The following is a 17,501-nucleotide window of genomic DNA, read 5'->3' as shown; positions in this document are numbered from 1 at the left end:
CCGCTTTATCCTGTTCTACAGGGTCGCAGGCGAGCTGGATCCTATCCCAGCTGACTACGGGTGAAAGGCGGGGTACACCCTGGACAAGTCGCCAGGTCATCACAGGGCTGACACATAGACACAGACAACCATTCACACTCACATTCACACCTACGCTCAATTTAGAGTCACCAGTTAACCTAACCTGCATGTCTTTGGACTGTGGGGGAAACCGGAGCACCCGGAGGAAACCCACGCGGACACGGGGAGAACATGCAAACTCCGCAAAGAAAGGCCCTCGCCGGCCACGGGGCTCGAACCCGGACCTTCTTGCTGTGAGGCGACAGCGCTAACCACTACACCACCGTGCCGCCCTCTCTTTATATTATTAGGCAAATTCCATAAAGTCAAAATGTCCAAGGCAACCCCCTCATTCCCATTATTTTTAATTGAATTAAAAATGTATTTTGAGTCTGTCACATATCGAATCCAACAAAAAGTGCTTATCAGCTATTCAATTTTATTCAAATTACATTAAGTAAAATTGTCATTTCAATTTGCCCTGTTTTATATCTCCTTTTCTTTCTTTAAACTTATTTCTATTTATTATTTTTTGTTGTTATTTTATTCACTTATCACCCCTATTTTTTTTCTATATTACTTTTTTTTTTTTTTTAATTTATGCCTTTGTCATGTCTTGGAATGTCTGTCACTTTGCCTTTCACTTGTTCTTACTGTTTTGTTGTTGTATTGTCTAATCTTAAAAATAAAGAAAGATTTAATCTCTCATTATTTTGTCACAATATCTCTTATTTCAACTTAAAGTGCATATCCTGGACCAATTCAATTTTTTTTTTTTTTAATATGAAAGTATGTCGCTTTACACACTCATCCAGAAGGGTAATTTTGCACAAGGCCATCTGTCTACAGCAGAAAAAAATAAAATAAAACGGTTTCAGTGCCCAGTCTGTGTAGACCAAGTTTAGCAGCCAGCGATTCTGCATTGAAATATGGAATTGTCGCCTGAGCTTCTAAACCCATGGATTCATGCATCCATGCTCATCTATCTATTGTCACACATCATATTTTTTCTGATTACTATTATGTCTTTATATATTTCTTCATTTAGAAGAGTACTGGTTACTGTAGGAGAAAGATTTCATAAGCTACACACATGGAATCGGCTAAGCAGGGTTGTACATTTAATGTGTTTGACAGGTCCCAAGATCTCAAGCCATGGCACGCTGTATATCCCTTGATACATGTGAAGTAAGTGTATTATCGCCCACCGCTTTCATGTTGTTTACTTTTGTGTGCGTCAGTAAATAACGTTATCCGTGTACCACACAAACACAGGAACACCTAATTTAGAGTATAGTCTCTTATTTCTTACCCTGGCAACAGTCAACTTGTGAATCGCCGACTTTCTTGGTCGTTTTTTTCTCGGCTCTGCTTGGTCCTCGGCTTCCAGGTGCCTCGCACAAAGCGCTCCCATTTCTCTCTCATTGTCTGGTCTTTTGGAAAACAATGAGTACTAATCCCATCAAGATTGGTGTTGCTACACCCTCCTACGATACATCTGTTAACCATTTTAATAATTACACAATATCGTTGAAGAAGTTTGCAGAAAACCACCAGGTCGTTTTCTCATAAACAAACCAGCGCTGACGTAGGATTCAGAGGGAAGCATCCCGCACGTGATGTCACGAAAATCCATGTTTCCCGGGAAATCCAAATGCCAAGTTTTTTCAGAGGTGGACCAATTCGCCTCAAATGGCTTGATTTCAACTGAATTTCTGGTATTGCGGAAGGTAAAAAAAATTGCACAAAATGCAAAACGTGAGATATTTGACCAAAAGTTTAATATAAAATAGAAGAATTACATTGATCCTGTGCCTGAATTTACCCGTGATATGCACTTTAATATATTGTTATTTCAAGATTGATATTTCATTGAAATAAGATATGACTGTCTTCTCACTTTAAAACAAATGTCACTATTTTTGACTAGTTTACTAATTATTTTGTAAATGATGTATAATTATTTTGACTAATCATTTCAAGATAGTTTGTTATTTTGAATTAGCATCTTGAAAAGTTATTCCAAGAAATCGAGTCGTACATGAGCTGATAGCGACGAGGCGCGTAGCACCTAGTTGTCTATAATCCATTTACGATGAGACTGAGTGGAATAACTGTTTTATTCTATCCACATTCACAGAATTTTGAGAAACAGAGCATTTTGGGTTTTTTTGCAACTTCGATGAATAAAAACTTTATACAAAACAGCCAACCAAATCACTTCCGTTCAGGCAGACTTCTTAAAAACCTATCAATGGCTGCACAAATTGACTTGTGTGGGTTTTTTTTTGTAGAAAAATGCTGTCTTGCCAAGGTATAGAATAGCTTTAGACATTTATTTAAAGGACTGATGACGTTTTTGACATCTTTGGCGATGTTTTATAACAAAAAGTAATTCCCGATGATCCATATATTAATTCACGAAGGCGCCTATTTTACAAGTTATGATAAAAAACGCGGCTATTTGGGCAAATTTGATGGGGCTGCAGCACCCAGGAGACGAAAGAGGAGGAGGGGCTATATGACGTCAGCAAAAGAATCTTCCTCCTCACTTACCAGTTTGTTGTTGATGCGACAGGTGTTCAGTTTATCATTTTTTTTATATTATATATAAAATACTAATATAGCTGGATAGTACAGTGGTAATGCTCACTGACTACGACGCAGGAGATCGGGGTTCGAATCCCAGTCGGGGCAAATCATCATCCAGTAAGGGTCCTTAGGCAAGACCCCTCATGATATATCAGCCTACCTCAGGAATGAGTGAAGACATAACTGATAGAGTCATACCGGCTCAGACGTCGCCCGGGTCAACAAGGTCTGCGTCAGTAGGGAACCAGGGCAAACTGATGAGAAATGGGCTACTGGAACAAGACATCGATGGACAATGACAGAAAATACGGAATTGCTGGAATGCTACTATACAAGCAATCCCAGAGAGACGGGATACATGCAGCGACCATTGGATACTTCGAAACCCACAATCAAGGCTAACAAAGAAACAGCTATTAGCCCAGTGTTCCAACATCCGTAATCGAAATCTACTATCACAGCTAGAGATTAATGAAATACAACAATGATGCTATGAAGACAGGTCAGCGGGGAGATGTCATCATCATCCCCACAACCAGAGATTGGGTACCAGGCCCCAACAGCTAACAGCCTCAACACAAGAGCTGCTGACCTGAGAAGGAAGATTGTGACCCAACTGGAAACCTGGAGCCCCCGACGAATACCGAAGCTGAGTTGCTAAGTACCTTCAGAAGATCTACTAGTACTGTAGATGTGAATGCTGCTCTGAAGACAATCTCCACAAGAGACTGAGACCAACAAGCTGATACACAGTACAGCAACAGTAATCATGGAGATGCTTGGACACAAGGTGGGCTCGGGACATAAACAGTATCCACCATGGAAGAGATGATTAGAGGCCAAGATAAAGGCAGCACGGAGAGAAGTTAGCCAGCTAGCTGAACTACAGAAAGGGAATAAAGGGGCACCCAGGAAGTACAACTCACTCTCCATACCAGAGGCACTCGAAACTGCCAAACAGGGACTAACAGCTCTGGCCACCCGGTTGAAGAGATACACCAAGGAGGGAGAGGCCAGGAGAATAAACAAGCTGTTCTCCACTGAACCAGCCAAGGTGTACTCTCAGTGGCAGGGGAACAACAACCGGTCAGACCCACCAAGAGCTGAGGTGGAAAAATACTGGAAACACATATGGGAAAGAAAGGCATCACACAACACCGATGCCCAATGGTTAGTGGACCTAAGAGCTGGCCACAGCAACCTCCCAGAACAAGAACCAGTAACCATCTCAATGGCAGACATCCAAGAAAGAGTGTCAAAGATGAAGAGCTGGACAGCACCAGGCCCCGATATGATCCATACATACTGGCTGAAGAAGCTAACTGCACTCCATGAACGCCTAGCAGCACAGATGAACCAGCTGATGAGGGATGAGACCCACCCAGAATGGCTAACCCAAGGCAGGACAGTCCTAATCATGAAGGACCCCCAGAAGGGACCCATCCCATCCAACTACTGGCCAATTACCTGTCTCTGCACAACATGGAAGGCCCTGTCAGGCATCATTGTGGCAAAAATGAGTAAGCATGTGGCTCAATACATGAGCGAGGCACAGAAAGGGATTGGCAGTAACACCAGAGGAGCCAAGCACCAGCTACTGGTCAATAGAACAGTCGCCCAAGACTGTAAGAAGAGACAGACCAACCTGCGCACTGCCTGGATTGACTACAAGAAAGCCTACGACTCAATGCCACACACATGGATACTGGAATGTCTGGAACTGTATAAGATCAACAGGAACCTAAGGACCTTCATCCAGAACTCAATGGAAATGTGGAAGACAACCCTAGAGGCCAACTCAAAACCCATTGCCCAAGTCAACATCAAGTGCGGCATATACCAAGGAGATGCGCCATCACCACTGGTGTTCTGCATAGGCCTGAACCTCCTCAGTCGGATCATCACGAAGAGCGGCTACGGGTACCGATTCCGTAGTGGGGCAACAATCAGCCACCTGCTCTACATGGATGACATCAAGCTGTATGCCAGGAACGAGCGAGAAATAGACTCGCTGATCCACACCACCCAGATCTACAGTGATGACATAGGGATGTCATTCGGATTGGACAAGTGTGGCCGGATGGTCTCAAAGAGAGGCAAGATGATCCGGACTGAGGGGATTGACCTACCAGAGGGCAACATAGGTGATATCCAAGACAGCTACAAGTACCTTGGCATCCCACAGGCTAATGGAAACCATGAAGAGGCCACAAGGAAGTCAACCACAGCCAAATACCTCCAGAGAGTAAGGCAGGTCCTGAAAAGTCAGCTGAATGGTAAGAACAAGGTCCGAGCCATCAACATGTACGCACTACCAGTCATCAGATACCCCGCTGGTATCATAAACTGGCCAAAGGAGGAGATAGAAGCCACAGATATCAAGACTAGAAAGCTCCTCACCATGCATGGAGGGTTCTACCCCAAGTCCAGCACCCAGAGACTATACACTAAGCAGAAAGAGGGAGGCCGAGGGCTAGTGAGCGTCAAGACCACAGTCCAGGATGAAACATCGAAAATCCGAGAATACATCAGAAAGATGGCCCCAAAGGATGAACTGCTAAGTGAATGTCTCAGGCAGCAGAACCCTGATGAGAGTGCAGAGGAGGAGGAGGAACAGACAACCTGGAGGGACAAACCCCTACATGGCATGTACCACCGTCAGATAGAGGAAGTGGCTGATATCAAGAAATCCTACCAGTGGCTGAATAATGCAGGACTGACAGACAGCACAGAGGCACTAATCATGGCAGCACAAGAACAGGCCATAAGCACAAGAGCCATAGAGGCCAGGATCTACCAGAGTAGATCAGACCCAAGATGCAGACTGTGCAAAGAAGCCCCTGAAACTGTCCAGCACATAGTAGCAGGGTGTAAGATGCTAGTTGGATCAGCGTACATGGAGAGGCACAACCAAGTGGCTGGGATAGTATACAGGAACATCTGTAACCAGTATGGAATAGAAGTACCCAAGTCCCAATGGGCCATACCACAGAAGGTGGCGGAGAACAACAGGGCCAAGGTTCTGTGGGACTTCAGCTTCCAGACTGACAAACAGATCCTGGCTAACCAACCGGACATAGTGGTGGTGGACAAAGAGCAGAAGAGGGTGGTGGTGATAGATGTGGCGATCCCAGCTGACACCAACATCAGGAAGAAGGAACATGAGAAACTTGAGAAGTATCAAGGGTTGAAAGAGCAGCTGGAACGGATGTGGAAGGTCAAGGGTTGCGTGGTCCCCGTGGTAGTGGGGGCACTTGGGGCAATAACCCCCAAACTGGGAGAGTGGCTCCAGCAAATCCCAGGAACAACATCTGAAGCCTCAGTCCAGAAGAGCGCAGTACTAGGAACATCGAAGATACTGCGCAGAACCCTCAAACTCCCAGGCCTCTGGTAGAGGACCCGAGCTTGAGGATGACATGGATACCACCCCCACCCCACCCCCGCCGGGGGTGAGAAGGAGATTTTATATAGTTATTATGCCTTCGTGTTGTGTTGCCGGCTTTTGCTCCAAAACCCACAAGGATGGAGTAAGTTTATTCAAGTTTCCCAGAGATCCCGAGCTGCATGCGAAGTGGGTGAAGCAAGTCAGGCGCACTTGTGACAAGTGGGAGCCCTCACCAACATCCGTCCTGTGCTCTGAACACTTCGATTTGGATTGTTTTGACACCCTTCTCAGCTTAAAAGAATCTCTTGGGTGTTCAATTCAGCACAAACGTGTGCTGCTACCATCAGCAGTGCCTACAGTATTCCGGAGGGGGGTCTACTAGTAGCTATGCCGGATCCAGCAGTCGCCTGGGACAAGGCAACTCCTCCAAAGACAGTCCTCCTGTCAGAACATGTGTTGAGAAACGACATAAGATAAAGGTACGTAAAGCTATAGAGTGCTCCGACATGATGCTAAAAATAGTAACACTGCGGTCTGCGCAGCCATCTTGGAAGTGACTCGCTCCAGAGTGCTCATAGAGTACACATCATAGAGTACACATTCATGATAATCATAAATGTAATCATAAAGTCAGCGTGATAGTCATGTATTTGCTTGTGAAAGCTTGCGGCTTTCATGTAACTGCCGCCTAGCAACGAGAGGCAAAGGGTAAAGAGGGTAGGCTATCATAGATTCTATTCAGAAGAGATCAACACATGATTGCTTAAAAATTAGGTATTTTAACAATTTGCACCTGTTTTGTGATTATCGTGACACTTGTGTGTTATATAGAACTGTATGCCTTATCAGCACATCGAGGATCTTCCACCGGAGGCTTTAGCAAGTACTCGTAGCAACACTACACTTTACCCTTTGCCATGCGTTGTTAGGGAACGGTAGCAAGTACCCCGATGACCGACTTCAAGAATATGTAGAAAAAAAATTAGAAATTATACTTTCCAAAAGTCATTTGAGCTTAGTGTATTGCATTTCCATTTATATTGTAGGTTCTTGCTGATGTTTTTGCAGAGTATGACGCAGCTGCTGAATCAGAAGCTGCAGAGTTTGTATATACTAGTTGTGAACATTCACATTATTATCAATCTCATTTATTTAAAATCAGATAAAATCATGCCATCATGATCACTGCTTAAAAGTACCAGTATTTGGTTGTTCTTTTGTTCAGAGGAAGAGCTAGAACTAGAGAGTTCACCGGCGTTTTCATGCGCCATTTCCATTGAGTAGAACAGCCAGTGAACCGCAGCGTGTTCTTCCGCTGACGTCACAGCATGGCCGCGAGCCACGGACCCAGTTTTCTTGCGCTGTGCAATTAAAAGTTGGATATTTGCGTAACAACAGCTTCTTTTCACATAACAGAAATCTAACATTTGCCATGTTGTATAGTTTATTTAAGAAATTGCATAGAGTCATGTTCGTGTCATCAGCACTTTAATTCTTCCTTGAACATTTCAGTTCTGTGATTTTCAAACTTCGAGTTTTTGAACCAGTCTAAAAATATATAAAAAATTTTAATGCTTAAAGATGAAGAATGTAAACAAACCAGCAAAATGACAGAAGCAATTGTGAAAAATGTGATAATTCTTGAAAATATATGTATGTTCTTACCATCAAATACAACCCCGATTCCAAAAAAGTTGGGACAAAGTACAAATTGTAAATAAAAACGGAATGCAATAATTTACAAATCTCAAAAACTGATATCGTATTCACAATAGAACATAGACAACATATCAAATGTCGAAAGTGAGACATTTTGAAATTTCATGCCAAATATTGGCTCATTTGAAATTTCATGACAGCAACACATCTCAAAAAAGTTGGGACAGGGGCAATAAGAGGCTGGAAAAGTTAAAAGGTACAAAAAAAGAACAGCTGGAGGACCAAATTGCAACTCATTAGGTCAATTGGCAATAGGTCATTAACATGACTGGGTATAAAAAGAGCATCTTGGAGTGGCAGCGGCTCTCAGAAGTAAAGATGGGAAGAGGATCACCAATCCCCCTAATTCTGCGCCGACAAATAGTGGAGCAATATCAGAAAGGAGTTTGACAGTGTAAACTTGCAAAGGGTTTGAACATATCATCTACAGTGCATACGTAATATCATCAAAATATTCAGAGAATCTGGAAGAATCTCTGTGCGTAAGGGTCAAGGCCAGAAAACCATACTGGGTGCCCGTGATCTTCGGGCCCTTAGACGGCACTGCATCACATACAGGCATGCTTCTGTATTGGAAATCACAAAATGGGCTCAGGAATATTTCCAGAGAACATTATCTGTGAACACAATTCACCGCGCCATCTGCCGTTGCCAGCTAAAACTCTATAGTTCAAAGAAGAAGCCGTATCTAAACATGATCCAGAAGCGCAGACGTCTTCTCTGGGCCAAGGCTCATTTAAAATGGACTGTGGCAAAGTTCGACTTAATATCAAGATAGTAAGTCATGTTATTGACATTACTATTAAATTTTTATACCTAATTTTCACTTAATATTTCATAATTAAGTTAGTTATTGAGTTAATTATTTTTTACTTAATATCATTAGAGATATTATTTTGACACGTCTAAATAATGTAATGTATTCTCATTATTTCAAAGTAGTATGTTGTAATTGAGTTACTCATTTTTGACTTATCTAGAAATGAAAATTTCATTATTTAGACTTAATCTTCTTATTTTGACTTCATATCTCATTATTCCAAGATACCATGTCATTGTTTAGATGTAATACTTCTATTTCAGTATTTTATTTGTGCAATATTGCTACTGCAGGTGAAGTACTACTCTTACTTAAATTCCATTCTTATCTTGTTGTGTACATTACATACACGGCCTGTGTTTTTACTTTTTTACCAATACATATACTGTACTTTTACTGCACTTTTTTTTTGTTACCGTTTGTTCCTGAATCTTTCTATCCGTGAGCTGCTGGAACATGTACATTTCCCCACCGAGGGATGAATAAAGTTTATCTTATCAGATCATTATTTGAAAGGATGTCATTATTTCTACTCAGGATCTCATTATTTTGAGCTGATCTCATTATTTCTATTATAAATACAAACTGCATCATGGATATTCTGTACCTGCTCAAGTACAAACAAGTCTGTAAAATTCATTATGCACGTTTCCTGTAGACATGACGTTATTTGTGTCTTCGTATCATATTGAATCATTACGTCTTTCTGCGTCAGTCATTTGTTCAGGAGTAGAGTGTAAAGCATCTTAAAAGCAGTTAGTCTGTTAAATCATAGTTTCTGTACAAAATGTCCAGTCAGCATTATTAGCGTGTGAGATTAAGATTTCTGACGAGTCACATGACATGGGGGTGACCTAAATTACTAAAAAAAAAAAAAAAGCATGTGTCCAGGAAACAACCAACACCCAGAACCTGTACTTCCTCATGGACGATGTGCCACAGAGCAAACATCACTGAAACGAACAGAGCAGAGACGAATACTGTTCACTCGGTGTCAAACTGACCCGTTATAGTGCACTGTGGGATTTTAGCCAAACATTAAATATGTATTTACAGTGCCTTGCAAAAGTATTCATCCTCCTTGGTGTCTGTCCTGTTTTGTCGCATTACAAGCTGGAATTAAAATGGATTTTTGGAGGGTTAGCACCATTTGATTTACACAACATGCCTACTACTTTATAGGTGCAATTTTATTATTATTATTATTATTATTATTATTGTGACACAAACAATAAGATGAAAAAACAGAAATCTGGAGTGTGCATAAGTATTCACCCCCAAAGTTAATACTTTATAGAGCCACCTTTTACTACAATTACAGCTGCAAGTCTCTTGGGGTATGTCTCTATTAGCCTAGCACATCTAGCCACTGGGATTTTTGCCCATTCCTCAAGGCAAAACTGCTCCAACTCCTTCAAGTTAGATGGGTTGTGTTGGTGTACAGCAATCTTCAAGTTATGCCACAGACTCTCAATTGGATTGAGGTCTGGGCTTTGACTAGGCCATTCCAAGACATTTAAATGTTTCCCTTTAAACCACTCCAGTGTAGCTTTAGCAGTATGCTTCGGGTCATTGTCCTGGTAGATCATGAACCTTCACCCCAGTCTCAAACCTCTGGCTGACTCAAACAGGTTTTCCTCCAGAATTGCCCTGTATTTAGTGCCATCCATCTTTCCTTCAGTCCTGACCAGCTTTCCTGTCCCTGCAGATGAAAAACATCCCCACAGCATGATGCTGCCACCACCATGCTTCACTGTAGGAATGGTGTTCTCAGGGTGTTGGGTTCGCACCACACATGGCATTTCTCATGATGGCCAGAGAGATCAATATTAGTCTCATTTGACCAGAGAATCTTCTTCCTTGTGTTTGGGGAGTCTGCCACATGCTGTTGGGCAAACTCCAAATGTGATTTTTTTTAAGCAATGACTTTTTTTCTGGCCACTCTTCCATAAAGCCCCGCCCACTCTGTGGAGTGTACAGCTTAAAGTGGTCCTATGGACAGACACTCCCATCTCCACTGTGGATCTTTGCAGCTCCTTCAGTGTTCTCTTTGGTGTCTTTGTTGCATCTCTGATTAATGCCCTTCTTTCCCGGTCTGTGAGTTTTGGTGGGCGGGGCCTTCTCTTCTCAGGTTTGTCATGGTGTAATATTCTTTCCATTTTGCTATAATGGATTTAATGGAGCTCTGTGGGATATTCAAAGTTGGGGATATTTTTTATAACCCAACCCTGATCTATACTTCTCCACAACTTTGTCTCTGACCTGTTTGGAGGCTCCTTGGTTTTCATGTTGCTTGCTTAGTAGTGTTGCAGAGTCAGGGTCCTTCCAGAACAGGGTGATTTATACAGACATCATGTGACAGATCATGTGACACTGATTACACACAGGTGGATCTTAATCAACTACTTATGTGACTTATGAAGTGAATTGGTTGGAGCAGCTCTTATTTAGGGGTTTCATATGAAAGGGGATGAATAATGATGCACACTCCAGATTTCTGTTTTTTCATCTTAAAAACTGTCGTTTTTATGTTGAAGAAATTATGGGGGGGAAAAACTAAATAATGAATGTTTCACTAGTCATCAAGACACTTCTGCTGAAGCATGTGCCTGAGTAATGACACTGAGCTCATGACGACACCACGTCTCATCATCCAACTGCTCAAACCTCAATAACCAAAACCTTACTTCTGGGTAGAAGGTAAAGTTTCAGAGGAAAAAAAAAATAAAATCAAACATCAAAATCAAAACAAGACATTCAGTTTCGTAATAAATATATCTGACACAACTTGCCTTCAAGTCCTCCTCACAAGTTCACATGTGAAAGTTTCAGAGGCAGAGATGTGATATGACGTGGTACATGTGCAAGTGGTTGTGGATTGGAAAGAATGATTAGCGTAAGGGGGAAAAAAAAAAACAACTTGTGGCTTCAATCTTACTGTCTTCTGCCGGAGACGTCACGTTCATACCGGTGGACACGACGACTTTGTTATTGACGCCTCTCACTTATAGCAAAAGATGAATTCTATGAATTGTGATGCTGCGATGATGCAGTTCAAGTGCAAACACCACGTGAGTACGATATTTCTGATAACGACGAAAAGATGAAACATTAGCCACATCAGCAGAAACTCCATCATCTCACCTCATACTAATAATAAAGCGAAGCCTAATTATACTCCAACATGACGCAAAGGCAGTGTGATGCAAGCCAAGACACACACACATGGACTCGTGTGTTAAAGGAGAAACTCATTCCTCCAACGCCAAACCCCAAATTGGCCCTTGTAGAACATGAACCCCTAGACACGGACGAGTCAGAGGGCAGAGAGGGGGGCGTGAGGGGGTTTCCAGATCGTTTTACAAGACTCAAAGTTCACCACAACAGGACTATTAGTATTACTACTGTGTCAGAACATCCTGTCCCCCACACACACACACCCATCACAGACGACTTCTGGTGCATGATGGGGCAGCTCAGTGTACAATGTGTCCCTCGCCTCACCTATAATTTGTTCAGCTCTTTTTTATTATTATTTATTATAAAACAAGTGACGTCTTCATTTCCTCAGAACACAACATAGTTACACAACCATGGAAACATTTCTAAACTATATTTTTAGACATACACAATCTGATTCACTTCATAGAGTCTGTTCAAGAGAGTCAACTCCGAATCAACTCACTGAAATGCTGCAAACCTGAAACTCTTTTATACCAAAAGCTTCCTCTCCCTCCTGGAACTTCTCTAAACACTTTCACTTTTCGATAATGCTCCTGTTTCTGATAAACCAGTGAGTGACTCTTATAAACCTCACCACCTCCATTTTCTGAGAGGAAATAATTCATAACAAAGGCTGAGTAATACCGGTATTTTATTTATATTTCAGCACATTATTCATACAAAAAAAAAAAAAAAACCACACCTCACTGTCCACTTTAATAGGAACTTCTTGTTGAGTCTAAGATCCCTGTTCTTGGCTGCAGGAGTGGAACCCAATGTGTTCTTCTGCTGTTGCATGCTGAGATGCTTTTCTGCTCACCACGGTTGTAAAGAGTGATTATATGAGTTACTATATCCTTCCTGGCAGCTCGAACTGCTCACCCTGTCCATTTCCCTCTGATCTCTCTTATCAGCAAAGGCATTTGTTTCCACCCACAGAACTGTTGCTCGCTCACTCAGCGTTTTTTGTTTTCTGCACCATTCTGTGTAAGCTCTAGAGACTGTTGTGTGAAAACCCCAGGAGATCAGCAGTTTCTGAAATAATCAAACCTTCATGCTCCACCTGGCTCAAAAAAAAAAAAAAAAAAAAAAAAAACACCCATACCACAATGAAAGAAAGTCACACAAAAATTGAGATCACAGTTTTTCCCATTCTGATGTTTGAACATTGTGAACATTAACTGAGGTGGGGTTTACATTAGACCGTATCAGCGGATCATCAGATTAACGTTTTTAAAACGATTAGTGTGCACACAGCAACACCAATACACGGATATGCTCGGCTCCGCAGGCATCCTGCGCTCCAAATCACTCCGCCCTGAACAGCGAGTGCCCTCTGGAGGGTGCGCACTCCGGCCCTGCGCAGCTCACACAGCGCGCAAGTGAAGTGCACAAGCAGTGATTCAGGACTGAGCCGCTGTGTGTGTGATCCCAGCGCATATCACTTACCACTTGCAAGTGGAAGGATGGCAAGCCTAAAGACAATCATAACTACACAATGGGCAGTATTTGCATCAGTATTTGGAGTATTTTCATACTTTTATACTCTTTAATGAAAGGTGATACAAGGCGGAAGTCCGCGCCGTTTTTCAGCAGTCGCGTCACATGACCAACGCCAGCGAATCAGGAAGGTGGATGTCACAGTGACGTTGTCCAATGACGACGCCAGCTAGAGCTCAGCACAGCGTATCCGCGTATTCTCAATGTTTACACAGCACCGGACCAGACACGATCTGGATTGAATACGTGGACCCTGGCGGATTCCCGTTTCCCGGCGTTTCCAGGCGTTTTAATGTAAACGGACAGTGCATCCGCGAAGAAAACGAGACAGATACGGTCTAATGTAAACTTGGCCTGAAGCTCTTGATTTGTATCTTCATGATTTGGTGCATCGTAATTGGCTGATTACTGAACTGTATCAAACAGCTGCAGGTGGATGGATGGGTGTTCCCAATAAAGTGGCCCGTGAGTGTATATCGATGCAATTACAGGTTTTATTAAAGGTTTATGAGCCAAAGATGTTGCGATAGAGACCAAACAGAAGTTCCAAGCGAGAGTCGAATCATTCAGCATTTAAGAGAATGAACGAGTTTCAGATTTCAGTGATAAACAGTGATACGAATCATTTCACATGAAACCTCTGAAGTGAACCGAATCATGGAATCGATTTCATTGTGCCGATGCATTTTGGTACATGGCTGCAGGACTGTATTTCCTAAACAATTCAAATGTGGAGGGACTGAAACAGTTTGCTCTAACCCATTCCAGCATGCATCACAAAACTGAAGGGAAAAAATTAACAGAAAAAACAACACGTCTCCCAAAGACAATGGTTAAGAGCTTATTTGCATATCTCTCTGTCTCATAACTGTTCATGCAAAATAAAATAACCTCCTGATTAAAGCTGCAGTCTGCAATATTTAAGAGAGAGTGGTGGTGTTTTGTTTTGTTTTTTAAACTGTGCTAGAAGTTATTTATTGGTTATGGTGGAAGGATACTTTAGATACCCTACACTAACTCTCTTATCTTCTACTTCTATTCACATTGCTATTTCTAGGCCAGAAATATGGAAAAAGAGGGGGTGCTGTGGCTCAGGTGGATAAGGCGCCATACCATAAATCCGAGGACCCGGGTTTGATTCCGACCCGAGGTCATTTCCCGATTCCTCCCCGTCTCTCTCCCGCTCATTTCCTGTCTCTACACTGTCCTATCCAATATTGGTGAAAAAAGCCCCCAAAAATATCTTTAAAAAAAGAAATATGGAAAAAGAAGGAAGGTTTTAATAGTGTTATACACTGCCCTGTCAAAAAAGGTCTCACACTCTCTAATATTTAATTTGGACCACCTTCAGTTTTGATTACAGCGTGGCATTGTTTCAACAACCTTATGAAACATCACAACATTTATTTCCATCCAGAGATGCATTAATTAATTTTCCATCAAGAGCTTGGCTTGACACCTGAAGAGTCAAAACACTCCCGTAAAGTCTTCTTGATCACATCCCAAAAACTTTAAATTGGGTTAAAGTCAGGATTCAGGTTAAGTCATGAAGCCATAATCAGTGCCCTAATTTTATGCCCCAAGCTATCAGAGAATGGGGGGGGGGGGGATCCATCAATGTGATGTGAACCTAGTCATTCAGTACATTCAGGTTGTCAGCTGACTTCATTTTATTGCCCCAATGTTACTGAGCTTCAACCTAACCAACTGAATCAACCCCAGATCATCACACTGCCTCCAGAGGCTTGTACAGTGGACACTATGCAAGATGGGGCATCACTTCACGAGCTTCCCTTCTTACCCTGACACACCCATCACTCAGGAATAGGGTCAATCTGGACTCCGACCACATGACCTTTTTCCATTGCTCCAGAGTCCAATCTTTCAGCTGGAAACATCTTTTCTATGACCACTGGATACATCTTCTGATATGTTTAAGAAATGAGAAGCTACTCACTGCATCAGTTAGAGTTAAAGGAATTGCTGCAGCTGAAACATTAATCACTGCAATAATTACCTGATCCAAAGTTTATTTGTTTAAAATCTGGTAGTGTATTTTAATGATGTCATTCTCCAGGAAAAGCAATGCACTCACTCACCACTTTATCCTGGTCAGAACTGCACACATGTTCACAAACTCATTTTACAAATTTATCTTCGCAACTCTACCAAAGAACCCGGAGGAAATCCACTCTAAATCCAAACAGTTCATAAACCAACTTCGTTTCATGTTTGTTTTCAATCTCCGAGTGCATCTTTAAAAATCAGAAGAGCTTTACCCATACTTTTGATTTGAACCGATTCATCCACTCGACTCATTCAAATGAATCGATTCATTCAGTTACGTGCAGGTGAAAGTTTTTGCTCTATAAAAGGACACTTCCTCATGCACAGCCTTTATTATTTACCAATAATACCTTTAATTAAAACCCACCATAATAGTCATACTTTTTTATTTTTAGCAGTGCATAAGTGTTTTAAAAGACTGGTAAATTGCAACATGATACGAGTTGTAGTACAATAATGACAGATTGTAGATAAGATTAAATTAATGAATCTGTGAATCAATTACATGATTAGTTAAAAAAGTGTTGCTGCATTTATAGAAGTGTGAATGAAATTAAAAAAAAAAACTCTAGCTAGCCAAGTTGTGTATACATATAAACTTCATTTCATTACACAGATAGCTGGTGCATTCACTGTACAGCACTTCATCTAATCTCATCTAATCATGTAGGTGTATACACACACACACACGCTGTAATATATATATATCAGCTGTTAAATATTGTAAAGATGATGCATGCATTTATTTAGTTACTAATATTGCATAAGAGTGCATGGGTTTACAGCTGTGTGCTCAAAACAAACAGAGCACCATGCAATTTCATGCAACTTCACTTACCTTACAGCAGAGTGACAAATCATCCTATAAATAATCCAGTTTTCTTCCCACGTCAAGGAAATAATTCCCTAATTTCACCTCAAACCCTCAGAAAGAACAGGAAGCCACTTTCTTCCACCATTAAAACTCTGTGTCTTGTCCAGGACGTCATCATATTAAACCTTCACTCCTCTTTCATTTCCGACCAGCTGCTGAAATGCGCGCCCCCTTCACACACGCGCGCTCCCGCGGCCGTGGGCACGCCAAAGCCAGAGCTCGCACTCGGATGGATGGTGTATCCCTCCGCCCTGATTCTTTACACAACAACAACCTTACAGGGCGGTGAGTACACTTTAAAAAAAAATAAGGAAACTCATGGAATATAGAAATGTCGAGATAGAATTTCTCCTGAGTGTGTGAAGAGAGTTGAAGGAGCGCGCGAGCGAGCGTGTGAGGAGCTACTTTTCCTCCAGCGGAGTGAGGCGGAAGGATATGAGCTGTGACGCGGCGAAGCCGGAACGAGCCGCTTTTCGAGGCGTGGGCCGAGTCGCTTTCCCCCTTTTCTTTTTTTTCTTTTTAAAGAGACACTACGTGATAAAGCACACGTTTAACTCTTCAACATTGTGACAGAATAGTGCGTATTGTTTACTTTTCGACACCTTTTAGTGCTTTAGTGTGTGTGTGTTTGCATGACTTTTGCTTTTTGCAGGTGAAAGTTTATAGCATTTATAGCTTTGCTCACTGCAAAGTGATCAGGAATAGTATCAAACAAAGGTTATAAAGTTTTTTTTAACAAGTGGTAAAGCATGCATCCATTCTTAAAATACATTATAAATAATCTGCACAGTGGTGTAGTGGTTGGCACTGTCGCCTCACAGCAATAAGGCCCGGGTTCGAGCCCCGTGGCTAGCGAGGGCCTTTCTGTGCAGAGTTTGCATGTTCTCCCAGTGGGTTTCTTCCGGGTGCTCCAGTTTCCCCCACAGTCCAAAGACATGCAGGTTAGGTTAACTGGTGACTCTAAGGCTACATCCACACGACAACGGCAACGAGATTTTTTTTTTTTTAAATATCGTGTCCACATGAGTAACGGATCAGTAAAATTTCAGGTTCATATGGCAACGCAACGCTTGCTGAAAACGATGTGATACACATGCCACACCACTACGTGCGCTGTAAGACGGTCCCATCGGAGACACCAGAACAATAGAAGAAGTAGACGCATGCGCATAAACCCCTTCTTCTGTAGCATTAGCCACACAAAGTTTTGATGATTAATCAGTAGCGTAAAACGAAAGACGCGGAAAGAGGAATGAATGGGG

At 42.0% G+C, this 17,501-nt stretch overlaps 1 protein-coding gene across 4 annotated transcripts in view; it reads right to left on the bottom strand.

The window, feature by feature from the left end:
• rc3h2 (ring finger and CCCH-type domains 2) overlaps nucleotides 1–16,429 on the bottom strand; it is a 43,349-nt gene extending 26,920 nt beyond the window's left edge. For all 4 annotated transcript variants that reach the window (XM_060908893.1, XM_060908897.1, XM_060908898.1 and 1 more), the window contains exon 1: nucleotides 16,204–16,429. The gene's annotated coding sequence lies outside the window, so the exon portion shown is untranslated. The remainder of the gene's footprint in view (nucleotides 1–16,203) is intronic.
• Nucleotides 16,430–17,501: the final 1,072 nt, after the last annotated feature.

The sequence above is a fragment of the Neoarius graeffei genome, chromosome 25 (genome assembly GCF_027579695.1).
Source record: "Neoarius graeffei isolate fNeoGra1 chromosome 25, fNeoGra1.pri, whole genome shotgun sequence".
In the NCBI taxonomy this organism is placed as follows: Eukaryota; Metazoa; Chordata; class Actinopteri; order Siluriformes; family Ariidae; genus Neoarius; species Neoarius graeffei.
Note: the sequence above shows the minus strand (reverse complement) of the source record. Positions and strands in the feature narration are given on the sequence as shown.